Raw genomic sequence first — 15,788 nt, 5'->3', positions numbered from 1 at the left:
TTTTTAAGATTTTATTTATTTGAGAGAGAGAGAATGAGCGGGGAGAGGGGCAGAGGGAGAGGGAGAAGCAGACTCCCCACCGAGCAGGGAACCCTGTGTGAGGCTCGATCCCAGGACCCTGGGATCATGACTTGAACCAAAGGCAAACACTTAACTGACTGAACCAACCCGGTGCTCCTAGATCTAACTTATTTTTAAGGTCTGCCCATCATTCCTTTTGTGCATGCCCCATGGTTTATTTAATGAGCGTTCTGTGTGTGACTTTCAGGTTGTTTCCCACCTCTTGCCTTAACGAACAATGGGCATTGAACAACTTGTCTTTTGCACATAAACATGAGTGTATCCCTAGGCTTATTTCCTGGAAATGGAGCTCTTGGGTCAAAGGGCATAGGCATCTCAAATTCTGATTTGATTGTCAAGTTGGCCTTCGTGGGGAGTCCAATTTACTCTCCAACCCACTGCATAGTGGGTCTGTGAGTCCCCACAGCCTTGGGACATTGTTCAGCTTTTCGATCTGTGCCATCTAACAGTCTTTGGCGCCTGGATTGGTAAATTACCCTCATGATTATTACTGGTGGAGAAACCCAAATCCAGGGAGGAAAAGGACTTGCCTACCCTCACCCTTATCCAGGTTTCTGTACACAATGCAAAGAACTGGTGGGTCCGGGGTAATGCTGACGCCATGAGCCCCACCAGGAAGGAGGAAGCGACCCTTGAGTGTTGGAGTTCTGTGAACTCTGCTTTGCAGGTTCTTTATTATCCCCGTTTTTCTTGAGTGAGATTTCGCAGGAACGCTAAGGATCAAGAGGGTGAGAAGCCCTAGTGCTCCGGGAGGCTTTGGTACAGCTCGTTCCCTATCGCTGAACAGAATCAGTTTTCTGAAATACAGACCTTGACATCTCACTCTTCTCTTTAAAACTTTCTGTGATCCCACCTTTCTCAGAGTTCCCGATCAGCAGCACAGGGGTGGGGTGCGGGGGAGGTGGCATCTGGAAACTGATTAGCAATGTGCATTTTCAGGCCCCACGGTTGACCTGCTGAATCAGACTTCCTGGGGGTGGGGCTCAGCATTTGGGCTTCAACAAAGCCATCCCGTGCTGCTGATGGGCACTCCCGTTTGGGCACCCCTGACTTACAGAACGAAGTGGCCGTTCTTCATCATAGCCCCCCACTCACCTTTCCCTTTCCTTCCCACAACTTCTAAACACATCTAGCTACAGGCTCCTCAAACCTCCCTGCACTTTCTTCTCACCTCCGTGCTGGGGGGCAGAAACCCCTAGCAGTCGCCCAATTTCTATATAGCAACGGAAGCTTGCAGCTGGAAATCCCATTTCCCAGCCTTCCTTGCAACTGTGTTCTGACCCATGGGGTGTGAGCAGGAAGTGAGTGTGCAACTTCCTGCTGGTGCCCCCAGAAGGAAAGAACACGTCTGCTCTTCCACTTGCCCATTTCCACTGGCTGGAATATAGGCATGAACCATTAGAACAGATGAGGGCTGGGCATCGGGTATGGTGAAGCATCAGGAGAGAAGGGGCCTGGGTCCCTGACACGGTGGGGTCGCCACAGGGCCCTAGACCACTAAAGCCTGGACTGTGGTAAAAGAAAGGGACTTCCATTTTGTTAAGCCACAGTTACTTGAGGTCTGTGTGAACACAACTGACTATCTTCCCTAATCTGCTACCTTCCCGTGTGCTCTCCTCCATCTGCCTGGCAACAACCCTCTCCTGCCTTTGAAGGACAAAATCAAATGCACCCCCTTTCCCTGATCCTAGGAGAGATGATTTCTCTCTCCACCTCAGAGCCCTGGTTGCTGGCTAGTGTAGAGTCAAGTCCTCTCTCCACTGGAGCTGGAGCTCCTTGGTGGTTGGTTGGGGGCGGGGAGTGGGATGAGGGGGCGCATGGGACGCTTGGGGAGCATGAGTTTTGTCATGGTGGAACATTACACAGGTCTGGCTCAGTGTCTGACACAGTGGATTCTAACGAACATTTTTCAGTGGCAACTCTAAGTCAGCTTCAGCGGGTTTTGTGTGCTCCCTGCTAAATTGTGCTTTGGTGAATTCTTTGGATGAGAAACAAGAACAAATTTGTAATCTGGAATGGTGGGTAGAACTGTTTTTCTCTTCCCAGAATGGCTTTGGACCAAGTGGACCGAGACTGGCCAGCAGTGGGTGCTGTGGGGGATGATCTGGGGGTTAGGTGTAGGAAGATGATAAAGCAAGAGAAAGAATTCATTATGTCTCCACACAACCCACGAAACCCCCATCTCCCCATGTTTGTTCTGAATGGTGTGGAGAGGCCTCAAGGTCAAGACTTGTGAGAAATGGTGACACAGTGAGACCTTTCTCAAAAGGCCACGCAGTCTTTGCAAACCCATGTTTCATGCCCCAGGAGCCTCCTGGTTTCTCAGAACGATGTTTGTTCTTTGGGACCAAGCTATGCCAGAACACTCTGACCTTTATTCTGACTCAGAACTAAAAAGTCTAAAGCCTATATTGTCAATCAGATGGGTGATCTCTCTTGCTTTCTCTCGCTCTCTCCAAGGGCTAACAAGTTGTTAATATTCCGTTGGTTCATCAAATATTTATTGGGTATCAGCTTTTTGCCAGGCACTGTATAAGGTGCTTGGAATACAAAGATGAAAAAGATGTTCTCCTTGTCCTCACTCACTAAGTGCAGACACAAATCTATGAAAGAATGATCACAATAATGCAAGAATTTCCAAAATGTGGTCCCAGGACTGCCCGGGGGCCCTGAGACCCTTTGAGGGGATCCATAAGGCCAAACTATTTCCATAATAACACTAATACATTATTTGCCCTTTTCACTCTTAATTTTTCATGTGTGTACAGTGGAATTTTCCAGAAACTGCACGTTATCTTATATCACAACATATTATAATTCAGCAGCAGACAGGAGAGTCAGTTGTCTGTGAAGCCAGACATTAAAGAGAACTTGTAAATTTGTACAACAGTATCACTCTTCTCACTACTTTTCAAAAAATATATTTCATAAAAAATAAAAAATAATTTGATCTTATTATTGTTTTAAAGGTAATAGATACTTAAAAGATATCTCTATTTTAATTTCTCATATAGCAGATACCAATTAATGTGACCCACAGCAACAAAATCTCTGTGTAGTCTTCAATATATATATATATATTTTTTTAAGTTTTTACTTTGCGATCACGGTAGGTTCACATGGGGTTGTAAGAAAGACAGCACAGAGAGGCTGTGTACTCTTCACCCAGTTTCCCCTGATGGCGAACGTCCTGTGTCACTTCAGTACAACCAGGAGACTGGCGGTGATATAGTCCCACTCCCTTATCCAGATTCCACCAGGTGTGTGTGTGTGTGTGCACGCGCGCGCCTGTTTAATGTACACCACTTTCTTGCATGCATTGATTTGTGTGTCCACCACCACACTCAAGATGTATAACACTTCTATCAAAGGGATCTCTCCCACTACCCTCTTGTCCCCACAGCCGCCTCCCTCCCCATCCCCTCCCAGACCCCTGTTCTCCCTATTATTAATTTTGTCATCAAGAAAGTTCTATAAATGGAATCATACATTACGTAACCTCTCGAGATGAGATTTTTCACTCTGTGTAATTCCCTTGAGATCCACCCCGGGTGTTGTGTGTATCCAGAGTGCACCCCTAGCGTTGGCTGACTGGTGTTCATGGTGTGGACTGTGGTTTACTGAATCACGCCCCTGGGGAAGGACATTTGGATTTTTTCTGATTCTTGGCTATCACAAATACTGTCACTATGAGCACTCATGTACAGGGTTTGTGTTTGTTTTTTTTTTAAGGATTTTATTTATTTATTTGACAGAGAGATCACAGGGAGGCAGAGAGGTAGGCAGAGAGAGAGGGGGAAGCAGGCTCCGTGCTGAGCAGAGAGCCTGATGTGGAGCTTGATCCCTGGACCCCGAGACCATGGCCCGAGCCGAAGGCAGAGGCTTAACCCACTGAGCCACCCAGGGTTTTGGGTGAACAGAAGTTTTTACTGGTCTGGGGTGAATGCCCCCAAATATAATTGTTGGGTAGTACAGTAAGCATATTTCATTTTGTAAGAAGTCATCATAATTTTTTTTTCTTAGTGGCTGTATCATTTTACATTCCAATCTATGAGTGATCTAGTTTCTCTGCATCTCCACCAGCATTTGGTGTTATCACCGTGTTTTATCTTAGCCATTCTGATAGTTGTGTAGTGATAGATCATTATGAATTGAATTTGCATTTCCTGATGGCTAATGATGTTGAAAATATTTTTATGTGCTTACTTGCCATCTGTATATCCTTCTCAGTGCAATGTCTGTTCATGTTCTTTGCCCATTTTCTAATTAGATTGTTTGCTCTCACTCTTGGGTTTGGAGAGTTCTTTATGCATTCTCGATGCCAGTCCTTTGTCAGATATGTGATTTGCAGATATTTTCTTCCAGTGCTTTTGTCCTTTTTTTTTTCTTTTAAATATTTTGTTTATTTGACAGAGACACAGCAAGAGAGGGAACACAAGCAGGGAGAGCGGAAGAGGGAGAAGCAGGCTTCCCGCCGAGCAGAGAGCCTGATACGGGGCTCGATCCCAGGACCCTGGGATCATGACCTGAGCAAAGGCAGATGCTTAACAACTGAGCCACCCTGGCACCCCAGCTTTTGTCCTCTTTTTTTTTTTAAAGATTTTATTTATTTATTTATTTGACAGAGAGACAGATTACAAGTAGGCAGAGAGGCAGGCAGAGAGAGAAAAGGAAGCAGGCTCTCTGCTGAGCAGAGAGCCTGATTCGGGACTCGATCCCAGGACCCTGGGATCATGACCTGAGCCGAAGGCAAACCAACTGAGCCACCCAGGTGCCCCAGCTTTTGTCCTCTTTACAGGGCCTTTCTTGGAGCAAAAGAGTTTCATTTTGCATGATCCAACTTATTTTTTTTTTTAATGGATAATGCTTTTACTAAGGACTTTTCACTCAGCCCTTGGTCGTGAAGATTTTTTTTTAAGTTTCTTTTTCCCCCAGAAGTTGTATAGTGTTGGGGTGTCTGGGTGGCTCAGTCGGTTGAGTGGCTGACTCTTGATGTTGGCTGGAGTTTTGATCTCAGGGTCCTGGGATCAAGCCCTGCATCAGGCTCTATACTCAATGAGGAGTCTGCTTAAGGATTCTCTCTCTCTCCCTCTCCTTTTGCCCCTCCCCCTGCTCTCTCTGTCTCTCTCTCAAATAAATAAATAGATCTTTTTTAAAAAGTTGTGTAAGTTTTCATTCTACCACTAGTCCTTTTTTGATGAAAAATTTTGAGTTAATTTTTATATAAACTGTGAAGTTTAGGTCAAGGTTCATTTGCTTCTGATGTCAATGATTTCTGGGGGATCCTGGCACCAAAGATTTGAGAACTTCTCTAATAACGTATACAAAGTACTCCAAGGTATGTGCAAAGTGCTATGAGAAGGTTAACTTTGAGCAAGCCAGCTCTCTTGAAGACTTCCCAGAGGAGGTGACAGAGGAAGAGAAGGCTTTAGCAAGCAGAGAAGAAACCTTGTTTTCTTTATTGTCCTTATAGCCAATGGGAACAAGAAAGAAAAGGACCTAAGGAATTAACAGACCGAGGTTGAAATCCTTCTTAATTAGCTAAATTGCTTACTTTTCCTAAGCCTCAGTTTTCTTATCTGTAGAATGGGTGGAATAATTCTTTCTTTTCAAGGGAACTGTGAGGGTTAACTGAGTACCTAACTTGGCAGCCATGTTGCCTGCTGCATGGAAGGCACACAATGAATTATCTTCTCTCCCCATTTGACGATTTCCTTTACATTTTATCCATGTTACAGAGTTAGACCATTGCTTTGATGGTCAGCCTATATTGGTTTCATTCTTTTCTCCCCCCACATGGCTCTGGATGAGTGGTTCTCAGACTTAGCTGTGTATCAGCTGTCACAAAGCTGATATGGACTATGAAGTCATGGAAGGCTTTAAAACACACATTGCAGAACTTCTGCTTCACTAGGTCTGGGTTAGGGCCTGGGAGTTTGCATTTCTTTTTTTTGGTGGTCAGGGGTGGGGGTGGGTGTTGCATTTCTTACAAGTTTCCAGGTGATGCTGATGCTGCTGGTCTGGAAAACACACTTTGAGAACAACTGCTCTAGGTACTCCCAGTAATTGTTTCGATAAATTGTATAGAAGGAATCAAAATATTCATGTTCTACACGTAAGTAGGTTTTCAAGGAAATGGCTTCTTGTGTTTGGTTCTCCAAATCCATAGAAAACTCAATGGGGAGACTTCTGCTTTTAAGATGGCTAAGTTTCAGTTTTTAAATATTTTATTTATTTATTTGACAGAGATCACAAGTAGGCAGAGAGGCAGGCAGAGAGAGGGGCAGAAGCAGGCTCCCTGCCGAACTGAGAGCCTGATACGGGCTCAATCCCGGGACCCTGAGATCATGACCTGAGCTGAAGGCAGAGGCTTAACCCACTGAGCCACCCAGGTGCCCCTAAGTTTCGTTTTTAATTGTGGTAAAAAAAAAAAAAACCCACCTCACATTACATGTGCTGTCTTTGCCACGCTTGAGTGCACAATTCAGTAGGGTTAAGTATATTCAAGGATGGCTGGGTTTTCTCTCTATCTTGTTCTCTTCTCATTGAATCCCCTTCATACGATAAGGAGAACACGCACACACCCCTTCCATCTTTGACGAGACCAGGACACATCTCTAACTGTGAAACACAAGAAATGAAGACAGAAACTGGGTTGGGGAATGACAAAAGCTTTGGCAGAATGGAGGAGTGTCTGCCATCTTGCCCAAGAAGGGGCATATACTGATGGACTGCCAATTCACCCCAGAATCCCGGAAGGCTCCGGAATGGCGGAACCAGGTTTTGCAGGAAGTAGAGGTAAGGGAGGGTGCCAAAAACAAGAGCACTGACTGAAATTCTTTGTCATGGGGCACTTAGACCCCTTGTCCTCAGGGGTTTGATCTCTGGAAAACTTTAACCAGTGAGGTTCCAGATTTTGGGACCACACTCCTGAAGCTTCCGGGAATGGGGGAGAGGATGCTGAACTAGACATAGGGGTTGTCTAAAAAGCTGCATTCTGAATGATGGCACCCTCAGCCCTTCCCAGCTGAGCTCCCAAATATTTGCATGAAGGCTCATTTGGCAACATCCCCCGCTCCTCTCCTGCCCCAAGCAGTCGCCCAGAGCTTCCTTTTATGAAGAAACCCAAATGCCCCAGAGACAACACCTGCCGTCGTGCCATCTGGGGCATCTCGTAAAGTCCAGCTGGACACTCAGTTGTTCTACAGGGAAACGTATCCGTTGTCAAACCTTCTCCATACTTGCAAAGCTTTCAGTCAGCTTTTACTTGCCTCCCTTTGAAATAAAGATGATCAGTCACTAAGTTTTCCAATGAATGAGAGAGAGGGAAGAAAAGTGTTGAAGAGCCATTGCTTTGTGGGGGTTGTCACTTTGGCCTTCTCTGGGCTTGTTTGGGCACGTGCTGCTGAAGGATTGACTTACAGAAAGGATTCTTAACCTGAGATCCCTGCTGTCCTTGACAGTGGGTGGCAGATTCTCCATAGGTGTCTATACAAGCTCATGACTGGATTAGAAGGAACACATCATATTCTCTGGGGGGAGTCTGAGATGCGCTAAGGGCTGGGCCACTCACTGACTAGATTTCTAAGCTCTCACCCCGGGCTTGTTCCTTGCATATATTTTGCCTTCTCACCTCTGGGCTCTGTACTCACAGGTACTTTGACTGGGAGCACCTTTCCCTTGTGGGGAGAGTTAATTCCCAGCCCTCCTTCCAGACTCATCTGAAATACTGGTTTTCTAGGAAGTCTTCCCAGACTCCCAGCCTCCTGTCTGGGTCGGGTGACCCCCTGGGTGCTTCGCCAAACTTCTGCACACCTCCCTCCTCTCCTTCAGAGGGATTTGTCTGCTGCCTCTGGAGGAAAAAGCCCCCTTTCTCCCAACAACCTCGTTGGACAGCTGAGTAATAATCTCCCAGCAGCTCCTGCTTGCCCAGTCTCAGGATAAAGTGCTTGTTAATTGGGCTGAGAGCTGGACTGGGTTGCTGTTTGGGAGTAAATCACCTCACGCCTTTGAATTACACTTCAAAGCTTGGTGGAAGGCAGAGTGAGCTGACTGGAAAAAGAAAAAGGGGACGACAGGGCAATCACTAAAACTCTTTTTGCTTCTGTCCTTAGGTTACCTACTAGGGCTGGGTTTACTGAGGTTCTTCTGAATCCTGTGAACTTGAACCTGAACTTGGTAAAGGGAAAGTGAGGTCAGGGCAGTACCTTCCCTCTGAGTCAGCACCAGATGCTAGCACCTGCCAGGAGAAGGGTACGAACGAAGTACTTAAGTTGGTCCAGCCCTAACCCACATGATATGTGGAATAGACATTATTATTTGGAAGCCACTCTGCATCTGAACCCCTATGCTCAGTTTCAAAGAATTCCTCACGTTACGTGTCTCGGTGGGAGACAGACACCACTTTATTTCTGTTTTCCATCTCTAACATTTCTTTTTTATTCTTCCTTAGAAGGCCCGTCTCTCTGCTTACATTGCCCATTTGTTCTTGCATGTGGTCTACTTTTTCCATGAGTGCCTTTAGCATAATAGTCATAGTTATTTGAAATTTCCAGTCTGATCATTTCAACATCCTACTATATCTGAATCTGGTTCTGATGTCTTCTCTGTCTCTTCAAACTGTGTTTTTTCCTTTGAGTATGCCTTGCAATATTTTTGTTGAAATCCAGACCAGATAAAAGAAACTTCGGTAAATAGGCCTTTAGTGATGTGGTGATAAAGTGTAGGGGAGGGCAAGCCGGCTATCATCCTGCAATTAGGTCTCAGTCTTCTAATGAGGCTGTGTGTCTGGGCTGTGAACTTCATAAGCATTTCTCAGTTTCTCCTTCCCGCCAGTGGGACAAGATGGCTAGAGAGTGCTGAAGTTGGGTGTTTTCTTCCCCCAGGTCAGTTAGGCTCTGATAAGACCCCAGGAGGTCAAGCTCTGGTAACATAGTTTCTCTTTAGGATAGGCAATGGTAAGAACACAGTGGTTCTGTGTATTTCCTCTTGCCCTGGGAGAGGCATGAAGGGATTTTCCACCCATATTCACTGTGAGAACCTGGTCAGGCTCCTAGAAGAAAAACTCGTAAAAGTCTGGGTGTTCCCCATGACTGGGGCCTCCAAGAGGCTATATCCCTCAAGTCTTATTCACACTGAGCCTCCTGCCACTTGTCAATTGTCATTCAGGTGTTCCTGCCTTGGCACTGGTTCCCAGGGAGGTTTCTGCTCCTGAGAACTGTGATTCTTTGTATCTGCCTGTCTGTCCAATTTGGGGGGCAGCCGACTGCCCTGGGACCTCATTTCTCTTACAGATCCAAGAAGAGCTGTTGATTTTTCAGTTTGTTCAGCATCTCTCCTTGTTGTCAGGACAGAGTGATGACTTCCAAGTTCCTTACATGCTGGACTGAAACTGGAAGCCAGGATTCTTTTTTGTTTTTTTTACATTTTTTTCCATTGTAGTAAAATATCCATAACATAAAATTGATCGTTTTAACCATCCTTAAGTGTCCAAAGCATTAAGTACATGCTCAGTGCTGTGCAACCATCACTGCCATCCATCTGCAGAACTTTCTTTAATCACCCCAAAGTGAAACTTCATATCCATTAAACAGTAATTCCCCATTATGTAAGTGCTAACTTTTATATCATTGTTGATGTCCTCATCATTAGGGCATAGTGGACACCTGCAATTGTTCGATTAGGAGGCTGGGCATCATGCTTAAGCACACATTTTGGGCGGGGCATCATGATTTACTTTTTTTTTTTTTTTTAAAGATTTTATTTATTTATTTGACAGACAGAGATCACAAGTAGTCAGAGAGGCAGGCAGAGAGGAGGAAGCAGGTTCCCCGAGGAGCAGAGAGCCCGATGCGGGGCTCGATCCCAGGACCCTGGGATCAGGACCTGAGCCGAAGGCAGAGGCTTTAACCCACTGAGCCACCCAGGCGCCCCTCATGATTTACTTTTAAGAAGGGGGCTAATGGGCTTGGCGTGTATGTTTTAGGGAGGAAGGGTCACTCATGGGGAACAGCCGGGGACTGAGTCTGCTGTGAATGTTCCTTCAAGTCAGCGCTCAAGCACGCCCTGGAAATCTGTCCTAAATGAAAACATTTATCAGGGTAAACGTCCTGGCTCTGCATTGACTTCATTTCCCCAGTTTTGTTTTATTGTTTCATCTGCCCAGGAATGGAACCCTGAAACTCCCAGAGAGATGAATGGGAAGATTCCATGTGCTAACCTCATTTCCAAATGTAATTGGTACCTGAATTAAGAAGCTCTCTGCTTCCAAAGGCTATGTTAACAAAGCTATCCATTCTCCTCTCCATCTAGGTGGGCCAGTGTCTGCTGTGATGCATGTTCAATGTTCCAGCAGTGGGGAAGTTGTGGAGTTGCTACCACCTTTCTGGAGGGCAATGTGTCTGTACGTATCAAAATTTTAAATTTGTAGAATCTTCAGCCCAGCAATTTCATTTCAAGGATTTTATTTATCTCAAAGAGGTAATTGGACAAAAGGATGTTTGTACAAAGATGTTTAATGCAGCTTTGTTTACAGCTGTGCAAAACTGGAAACATTCTAAATGTCCAACAATAGAGGACAGTTTACGTCAATTACGACACACAATGGTGTGTTTACTACGTGACTCTTGCCAGAGACAGAGACGGGGTTGAGCTGTGAGTAAGGAGATACCTCCCAAGTATTCAGGCATATCCTGCAGAATATTTCCCTCCTTAATGTTCTCCCACTAGAATGATTCCTAGTTATAATACCCAAACTGATAGTGTAGATGTGTCTGTCAGTAACAATGCTTTTGAGGGGGGCAATTGTTTATATAGAAAACATTTATATTTAGGTCCTAAAACTCATTAGGACATTTTAAACAAAATTATTAAAAGAAAAAGTTTCACACATTGTATCCCAATCAAAATGGATAGGTTAGAAATACATGGAGAAGTGTTGAAATTCAACCAAGTGACCCAGACTGTTCAGCTCCTAACATGATAGTTGTTTTTTTTTTTTTTTTTAAGATTTTATTTATTTATTTTTGAGAGGAAGGGAGAGTACATGCGCACATGAGCGGGGGAGAGGCAGAGGAAGACACATACTCCCTGCAGAGCAGGGAGCCTGATGCAGGACTCGATCCCAGTACCCTGGGATCATAACCTGAACTGAAGGCAGACGCTTAACCAACTGAGCCCACCCAGGTGCCCCTAACATGATAGTTTAAAAAATTATACATGTATGTATGTATGTGTGTGTATATGAATGTATACGGATATACACACATATATACATTTTACAGAGTTTACCTCAGTAAAATTTCAGGAAATCTGTTGAGAGTTTTGAGTTTTTCCCAATTAATATAATGGGAATAGGTTTCCTTTTGATATTTTTAAAAAAGATTTTATTTATTTATTTCAGAGAAAGAGAGAGTAAGAGCATGAGAAGGTCAGAGGGAGAAGCAGACTCCCCGCAGAGCTGGGAGCCCTATGTGGGACTCTATCCCAGGGCTCTAGGATAATGACCTGAACTGAAGGCAGTTGCTTAACCAACTGAGCCACGCGGGCGCCCCTCCTTTTGATTTTTTTTTTTTTTAAAGAGTTCTTTTTTTTTTTTAATTTATTTGACAGACAAATCACAAGTAAGCAGAGAGGCAGGCAGAGAGAGAGGAGGAAGCAGGCTTTCTGCTGAGCAGAGAGCCCAATGCGGGACTCGATCCCAGGAACCTGAGATCATGACCTGAGCCGAAGGCAGAGGCTTAACCCACTGAGCCACCCAGGCGCCCTCCTTTTGATATTTTTATTAAGGACATCTGTTTCTTAGGACCTGTTTAGTGAGATGAAATGGGCTATGCCCGGACTGGGAGGGGACCCTCTTATCCTAAGGCCAATTTCTACCTCCATGGCTTCCCCGGCCCCCAATTCCAGTTCTGCCCGTTCTGTCCACCAGCGCTCAGGATCTCCCCACCTGCTGACCCTTGCAGAGGCTCCTGACCTTGACTGACCACATTTGGCACAACCCCTGGACCCCTCACTCCTGGAGCTGAGCTGGGCCTCCCCAATTCTAGCATCTCCCCTTTTTGCTCTGCAGCACTCCCAGTCTGGGGAGAGTAGCTGCTTTCCAGGTTCCAAGCTGGAGTTCCTCGAGTGCCTTATGTGTCTCAAGTCCTTCTCTCCAACAAGTGATTCTCGTCAGCACCTGTGTGGGGGGCTGAGAGCAAACAAGCAACAAATCCACAACTGTAATAAGAACCAAAACCCACAACAATGAAGTAGATAAGCAGATCGTGAACCATTGTTACCCTAGTCAGGAAGCTTCTGGCTGTATGTAAATCAAAGGGGTGAAAGGGTGAATGAAATCTTATTATCTCACTCAAGAAGTTCAGATTTGGCAGCACAATGACATCATCAGGGACTCAAGCTCTTTCCACAGTTAAGCTCTGCCGTCTCTAGGCCAGTGGCTCATTTTCTTCGTCTCCTCCCCTCCCGGTCCCAGGTGACTGCCATCATTCCAAGAGTGGCATGCTGCTGGCGGTGTGCCAGACAGAAACGACCTTAAGATGTCTGTCTTTGAAATTAAGGAAACTTGCTTCAGAATGTTCATCAATTTCACCTCATTGTCCATGGCAAGAACTGGGTCATGTGCCTCATTCTTAAACCAATCAGCACCCATGGGGGAACGGGTACATTGCCAAGAGCTGACACTGGCAGATCTCAATCCCAGCTGCCTGGGGTATCTTCCGAAATACCTCTGAGGTCTGGGCATCTCTCAGGGGGTGGGACCTAGGAATTCACATAGGATTTTTTTTTTTTTTTAAGATTTTATTTATTTGAGAGAGAGAGAGAGCATGAGAGCAGGGAAGCAGGGTAGAGGGAGACAGAGAAGCAGACTCCCGGCTGAGAAGGGAGCCCAGTGTGGGACTCAATCCCAGGACCCTGAGCTGAAGGCAGAGGGTTAACCGACTAAGCCACCCAGGTGTCCCCATCACATAGACCTTTTAATTTCCTAGGTATTTTTGATGGGCAGCATGGATCAGAACCACTCTATCACACTAATCATAATTCACCCCTGGATCCAGGGAGGGGGCTATCTTCCCTGAAGCACTTGGCCACTAGACATCTGAAGAATAATGAGGGTTGCAGCAGATGCCGTCCTGTGATTATGGTGGGAACAAAGCCCACGCACGAAGGATGGCAGAGTGAAAATGCTCGGTAGCAGGTTTTCAAACCGGAAGCGTAATTTCCATACAATAAAATACGCAAACCTCAAGTGTACAGAGCATGGCGAATTTTTATGCATGTATACCCTCGAGTAACCACTGCTAGGTCGAGATGCAGATCATATCCAGCCGTCCAGAGGGTTCTCTCGCGCTCCCTCCCAGGCAATATCTAGCCTCTACTGTTCTGATTCCTAGCTCTGTAAATTATTGTGCCTGCAATAAATATAAATGGATTCAAGCAGTACTTAACTGTTTTGTGTTTGTTTTCTCTTGTTCAGCATGTTTTCTTTGACATTCACTTATGTTTTTATGTACACCAGTAGTTTATCTTAAAAAAAAAAAAAATCCCTGTGTAGTGTTCCAGTGGTACCACATTTTGTTGATTCATTTCCTGCTGATGGACATTTCAGCGATTTCCAGCTTTGGGCTGTTATTGGGGGTGGGGGGGAAGGTGCGATAAACATTCCATGTACCCATCTTTGCGTGGAAGGGTGTCTTCCTTTCTCTTGAATGTACACCTAGGAGTGAAATTGCTGAGTTATAGGATAAATAACAATTAATTAGTAGATACTGCCAGTTTCCAAAGTGGTTTAACCAACCTCTACTCCTACCGGAAGTGTGTGACATTTCCTATTGTTCTAGGTGCTCATCAACAGGTGCTCTCACTAGTCTTTAATTTTGTCCATTCTGTGGTGTCTGGGTGGCTTAGTTGGATAACCGACGGCCTTCGGCTCAGGTCATGATTCCAGACTCATGGGATCAAGTCCAGCATGGGGCTTCCAGCTCCACGGGGAGTCTGCTTCTCCCTCTGATCTTCTCCCCTCTCATGCTCTCTCTCACTCTCTTTCTCTCTCAAATAAATAAATAAATAAATAATCTAAAAAAAAGAATTTTGTCCATTCTGGTGGGTGAGTAGTGGTACCCTGTTATAGTTTTAGTTTGTATTTCTCTGATGAGTTTTTCAAGTGCATTTTTATCATTTCCTCTTCTAAGAGGTGCCTGTTTAAGTCTCTTTCCCTTCTTAAAAGTTAGTTGTTTTGTCTTTTACTTACTGATTTGTAAGTGTTCATTTATAGTCTGGATATAAGTTCTATATAAGATATATGGAATGTAAATATCTTCTCCCAGTCTATAGATTGCTTTTTCACTTCCTTAGTAATGTCTTTTGGTGAACATAAGTTCTTATATTTAATGAAGTCCAAATTATCAATGTTTTCCATGTAGGGTTTTTTTGTTTTGTTTTGCTCTGGTTTTGTTTGTTTGTTTGTTTGTTTTTGTGCTCAGTTTCAGAGATATTTACCTACCCCTAAGATGATGGAGATATTTTTCTATATTTTCCTTGAGAAGCCTTATTCTTTTTAACCTTTACATTTAGGTCTGTGATCTGTATATCACATTCATTTTTATATATGGTGTGAGGTAAATATTCATTTTTTTCCCCAAGCCTGTGTTCTATATGAATATCACATTTCTCCAATGCCACTGAATCCTTGCTGGAAATAAAATGAATGTACATGTTTGGTTCCATTTCTGGAACCTCAGTTCTGTTCCACTGGTCTATTTATCTATCCTTGTACTAATACCACACTGACTTAATTACTATAGCTTGATATTAAGTGTTGATATCTAGTAGTGTATGTTCTTCTTCAATATAGTCTAGGCTGCTCTTGTGTATTTCCATGTAAATTGTAGACTTAGCTGGATGATTTCCACACATAAACTGTGGGAATTTGACTGTGATTGTGTTAAATCTATAAGTCAATTGAAGAAGGATTGATTTAACAATATTCAGTCTTCCAATCCATGGCATATTCCTCTATTTAGATCTTTTGGATGACTTTGTTGAACATTTGATTTCATTTAATTAGCCCTGGAGTTGCCTTACCTTGGTCTTCTTGTTATTATATAACAAGATTATATAAATGTATTGTATAAATATTTTCCTTAATGCTTAAGTAATTTTTCCCCTGGTTGTTTGCAGCCAAAAACATCTCAACTAATATAACTAATATAAACTTTTCCCATAGTGTGATGGATTAAGCAGATGGCTTGAGTCTATGCTACATCCTGTGTGGCCACAAGTAAGTCACCTAACCTCTCTTGGCCTGTTTCCTTATCCATGGAAACCTCATGAGGTTGGGACATTCTTCTCTTTTTCACAAACTAGTGAACACTGGCTTATCTTTTTTTTTACTCAATTTAAGGATCATTTTCTTTGGGAAGACTTCTCTGACTCTTCTCTTTAAAACCTAGATCTTTGGGGTGTCTGGGTGGTTCAGTGGTTAAGCCTCTGCCTTTAGCTCAGGTCATGATCTCAGGGTCCTGGGATTGAGCCCTGCATCAGGCTCTCTGCTCAGCGGGGAGCCTGCTTCCCTCTCTCTCTGCCTGCCTCTCTGACTACTTATGATCTCTCTCTCTCTGTCAAATAAATAAATAAATAATTTTTAATTAATTTTTAATTTTTATTAACATATAATGTATTACTAGCCCCAGGGGTACAGGTCTGTG

Source organism: Enhydra lutris, unplaced genomic scaffold (assembly GCF_002288905.1).
Source record: "Enhydra lutris kenyoni isolate GAN:26980312 unplaced genomic scaffold, ASM228890v2 scaffoldscaffold6, whole genome shotgun sequence".
Lineage (NCBI taxonomy): Eukaryota > Metazoa > Chordata > Mammalia > Carnivora > Mustelidae > Enhydra > Enhydra lutris.
Note: the sequence above shows the minus strand (reverse complement) of the source record.